Raw genomic sequence first — 5667 nt, forward strand, 5'->3', positions numbered from 1 at the left:
CAGGGTTTGAGGACTAGGATACGGACATTAGGAGGGGGAGAGGGTGGGGTCATTATGCTGCTTAACACAACAGGCGAGAACCACGAGCAGCTTCCTTTTTGGGTATCGTGTTTGCCGAAACCAAAAACAAAAACCCACGTAACCATTTCGGGGAATGGCAATAGTAAGGACGCAAAGTAACTTTTGCCTTGAAGTTATTCTCATGTTTTTTGCAGACAGTGGAGTGTCTCCTTTAATTCTCAGTATTCAGACTTAGGACAAAGCACAAGTCAAATCCTTTCTAAAATTAAAATTTGATTACTGTCGCACAAGAGCCATTATTGTTTCACAGCAGCTTTTCTGTTTCGTGACCTAGATATAAAATAAGTAGAAAGAACACAAGCGACAGGTTCTTCATATGGGAAAATGTCAAGAATGAAAGCACGAGTCATTGGCAAGAAGCTCCTGCGACCTCACGGCGGGTTGAACGACAAATATTTTCCCCTGAAGTCTTTGGATCCCTGTTAGCTAAGCTTAAAGTTTCTCTTTTATTGGAGGGACAGATACCCCTATAGGCAAAAGCCAGAAGAAGGACTTTCCGAAGCACACATACGTAATATCAACATTTATTATGTATATGTGTGTATGTATACGTGTATACATATGTAAATATATAATTTTCTGTTTATAAAAGCACCTCACGCCCATAAAAACTTCAAAGATCACATCACAGAAATATTATGTTGAGCTGTATAAAATTTCCAATATTTCACTATTTTTTGTTCTTTTTTTTTATGTTTTTATTTATTTTTGAGAGAGAAAGAGAGAGCAGGGGAGGGGCAGAGAGAGGGAGACAGATGATCCGAAGTGGGCTCTGTGCTGAGAGCGGAGAGCCCCTTGTGGGGCTCAGACTCACCAACCTTGAGATCATGGCCTGAGCCAAAGTTGGACGCTTAACCAGCTGTGCTACCCAGACGCCCCACCTTCGCTATTTTTTTGACCTACACGATCAGCGATTTCATACTGCTCAACATAATAATATAGCAAGGAGAATTCCCTGTAATCTCCGTGCCCTGGAGGGAACCTCTGGCATTTGGTGTGTATCTTTCCAGGCTGGAGAGTATGTCTGTGCATGTTCACGGTTGGCGGGGTTATTACCACAATGCCATAACATGAATAACATCGCAACCTGCTTTCTAAACACTTTGTAGAGCAAAGCAAATCCTAGGGCCGCTGCTGCTGCTTCCCTTCTCTGGTGCCTCCGTTTCCTTATCTGCGAAAATGGAACTAATGGTTCTGTGCCGGGTGTTTATTGCTTCTGGGCTCCAAATTCATCATGTTTGTCCGCTCTGTGGAAATGGGTCTGGGCCCTTTATTTTCCTTTGCCAGATGGAACAATGCTGAGTTTTGCCACCAGAGGGCGCCAGCAGCCGTTTCTTGAGGAAGAGGCTTTACTTCCTGGTGGTGATGCGGCAGGGCTAACTTCTCCAGCTCAGCTCCTGCCACGGGGACAGCTTTTCCAGCAGCCGGCTCCTTCAGCAGAGGCAGCCAGAACCGCTGCTTCCCCTAGCACCCCACTCCCACCCTGGGAGTAGTGGAGGGCCTCTTCCCCAGCACCCTAAAGGATGGCTTTCCAGTAAGTTCCATGGGGCCTGTGCTGTGCTTCAGCAACTTCACTTATCCAATGAGCCACGGCCCGGCCATTCCGTCTCCAACGAGGTCTGGATCTCAGACCTGGGGCTGGATGGGAGCCCTTCTGGCTAGGGGAGGAAGTGCTCTGTCTCAGCCCTGGGGATGAGGGCTGCTCCTTACATCTGCTAGTCTGGTCGTGTTTAGAGTTCCTTTTACTTTTTAAAAGAGTTTTAATGTTTATTTATTTTTGACACAGAGAGAGGCAGAGCATGAGCAGGGGAGGGGCAGAGAGAGAGAGGGAGACACAGAATCCGAAGCAGGCTCCAGGCTCTGAGCTTTCGCACAGAACCCGATGCGGGGCTCGAACTCACAGACTGAGAGATCATGATCTGAGCCGAAGTCGGATGCTCAACCGACTGAGCCACCCAGGCGCCCGAGTTCCCTTTACTTCTTACTAGCCGATCCCTTGTTACTCCAATCCCCTGTTCTAGTTAATAATTCTTTATATTAAACTTTCCCTGTTCAAATTACTTTGTGGTTTCCCTCAGCCTGAACCCGATCGCACGTATTGTTATGAGGATTGGAAGGAGGGAGAGGGCTGAGCTCAGTGTGTAACACGCAGGGAGGACTCAGAAAACAGCGGTTACGTCATCATCATCGTCGTCCCTGTCATTGTCATTATCGCGTCTCCACTTCAATACCTACAGAGTAGCCTCTGCCTTATTGGCCATGGCCATGGTTCCGTAGTACGGATGGAGTGTGGAATCCCTCAACTCCTGATGGACATTGGGATTATTCCACTCTTCCGTTATTACGAACAGCCCTATGATCCACAGAAGAGCTGTCCGCCCCTGAACACTCAGCCTACATATGCTTTGCACTGAAGCAATTACATATAGTGACTCCACTTCTCACAACGCGCTATTCTATTCGCTTCCAAAACTTGAGTGGCTTAAAACAACACACATTTATTACCTTACAGTTCTGGATGTCAGGAATCCGAAATGAAGGTGTTGGCAGGGCCGTGTCCCTTCTGAGGGCTGCCGGGGAGACTCTGTCTCTCCCAGCTTCTAGAGGCTGCCTGCATTCTGTGGCTGATGGCTACCCACTCCCCCCACCTTGGCTCCACCCTCTTGTCCCCACCCCCACCCAGGCACACCTCCTACTACTCACTGTGATCCTCCTGCCTCCCACTTAGAAGGACCCCTGTGACAACATCAGGCCCATGCGGATGATCCAGGATAAACGCCCCATCTCAAGATCCTTGACTTGATCCCAACAGTGACGTCCCTTTTCCCGCATAAGGTAACATAGTCACAGGGTCCAGGGATTAAGAGGTGGACACCTGTGAGCGGGCTTCATTCAGCCTACCTCACCCATGGAGTAAATACTATTACTCTACCCATTTTACAGATGGAAAAGCTGAGGCACAAAGAGAGTAGGTAACTTGCCCAAGGTCACACAGCTCAGAAGCAGGAGAGCTGGGGTACAGGCAGTCTGGCTCCATAATCCAGGTTTTCTCAACTACACAACTTTGCATAAATCATTGCATACTAGAATGAGGGTTTGTGTCGCATACATTTCTAGAAGCAGAATTACTGGGGCACAGTGTAACAGGTGTTGCCACGTTGTCCTTCACCACAGCCGTGTCACTTAATTCGCCCCAGCAGCTCCTAAAAGCCAGAAGTTCTCCTCAACCCGACTCTAGAAGCTTTGAAGGCAGACTATCGCTTGAGTACACAAAACCAAAGGATTTTTACAACTTCGTATCAACTGAGTAACTGAAAAATGTTTCTCTTTAATGAAAGGAGAGGAATATTACTCTCCCAATAATAAACAAAAAATTACAGTGGGAACAAAGAACCCTCAGCTTCGTGGAGAAAATAAAAATAATTTGTTACCTTGACGTATCGCAGGACCAAAAATACTGTCCTAACATTGACTGTGATTCCAGCTTTATTTCCCTCTGCTCCGCCTTGTCAGAGGCATCGTGTTTGAGGGTTTAATTTGCCTGCTTTGGTGGAGTTTTTGTGTTTCCTCTCCAGTGTCATCTTCCGAAGGTCTCTGGTTAATAAATCACTTCCATCCTTGAGCCTTTCCCATTTCTCTCTTCTTATGTTGTATTCAAGCCACAAGTCTTGTCGACAACTTCCTTTCCCAGGCCTTCCGTTTCCCTTGGTGGCGTGCTATTTATCTGGGGCCAAGTACGTCTCCTAACCACAGTGGCGAACGCTTAGTTACTTTTCTAGTCTCCATTCTCTAGATGAGGAAAAGGCACGGAGTGGTTTGTTCAAGACCCCATAAAATGGGATTTAACCCACGACATCCACCCCGAGGTTCTTCTTGCTTGACCTCTTACTGTAGCTCCTCTGGAGCAGCTGGCCTTCTGGTGGTCTGCAGAACCCATGCCTACCTGCCCCAGGACGTCTACAGGTCGCCGGACACTCGCAGGGCTGCTCGGACTTGTCCTGGCTGGCGAGGGAGGCAGCCAGCAGCCCAGAGCGCAGGCTGCCATTTCCTACTGCGTCGGCTTTCAGAGTTTCAGGGTGCTCATCTGCACGTGAGAACACCAGTCCCCCCTCACAGGGCAGTGATGGGCAACCGGCGTTACCCCCATTTTATAGGTGATGACACGGAGGCTCACGACGTGAGGGCAGGGCGGGCACAAGGTGAGAACTTGGGAAAGGGACACCGTCTCCTTCCTAAGATGCCAGCGTCCCTGTGCTGAGTTGCACTGAAGAAGCAGGGTTCGTTAACAGAGAATTTGTAGGGACCTTCCCTTTTCTGATTCTTCATTTGTAACTAAGCTTTCTGGTGTAGCCCTGCCCAGCCTGTTCCAGACTTGGCCCCTACCTCCCTGCTGTCTTTCCGTGCACTAGGGACACCCAGATCTCCCCCAGCCCAGGGGTCTTCCCTTTCTGCACCTGTTACATCTCCAGGCGAGGCCCCTTGCATTGCACAGACCAAACATTTGCCAAGAGAATGTGCCGCGGACTACATGCCATCACGTGAACCCTGTGTTCTTAAAGGCCCTTCACCCATGCCTCCAAAGTGTCACCGCTCCATCATTTCACACCCCAAACACACAGCTCAGGCTCTGGCTCACCTCTCCAGTACGATAAAGTTCTAGACTCTCCACTCTGGCATTCGAGACCTCTGCTGGCTCCCCTCCAGTGATAGTAAGCCCCCTACCTCCTAATAGTGCAAATTCCATATTTACAATGTTGTCTTGTCTTCCTGTAGAAGGTACACAGGAAGATCTCCAGTTGTTATTTCTATTCTGCTCTGAGCACCCAACACCCTGTCCAACCCTCCTTCTGCATGACTGTCCTTCCAGGTACTTGGAGAAGAAAAGGGAGACAATGAGACTCTTCTGAGTGGCACTGGGGAGCTGGGAAAAGGCATTGGCTTTGTAGACCAGAGAGCCAGGTCTGATGGCAGCAGCCCCTCCTGGCCCTCTGGCCTCTTCTGGACTTGCTGGGCTGTTCCTTCTCCACTCTTCTCTCCTCCCGGGGTTACAGCTTCTTCCCTCCCTGCTACAGGGTTCCTGGGCCTCCCCTGGACCTTTGCTTCACTCCACACCCCCCTCCCTCCATCGATTCTCAGGAGCTCTGTCTCCTTGTGCTTCTCCCCTGGTCACTAGGCCATTCCACAAACACTGATGCCTCACTGTATACTGGAGCCCCCCACTGGCTGGTGGGAGACAGCATCTGGCTTGGGGATATCGCTCCTCCTCCATGCCTTTTCTCCATCCCGTTCCTTCCCAAGTTCTCATCCCCATAATAACGCTGGGAGGTGGACTCTACTACCACCCACATTTTAGATATAAGGACACAGAGGCTCAGATTTGCGTGATCTGCCAGGGCCGCGCACCTAGTAACCGGCGGCGCCTGGCCACTGAGCGTTTGGCCCGGCTGCTCTAGAGCTGGTCTCCGCGCAGCTTAGGCCCCGCCCGCCCCGTCCCATGCCACGCCCCGTGCCCGCCCCACACCACGCCCCTTTATATGCTCCGCCCACCGCTCAGGCCCCGCCCTCGCCCCGCCCCGCCCGGCTCGG

This window comes from Lynx canadensis, chromosome D1 (assembly GCF_007474595.2).
Source record: "Lynx canadensis isolate LIC74 chromosome D1, mLynCan4.pri.v2, whole genome shotgun sequence".
NCBI lineage: Eukaryota > Metazoa > Chordata > Mammalia > Carnivora > Felidae > Lynx > Lynx canadensis.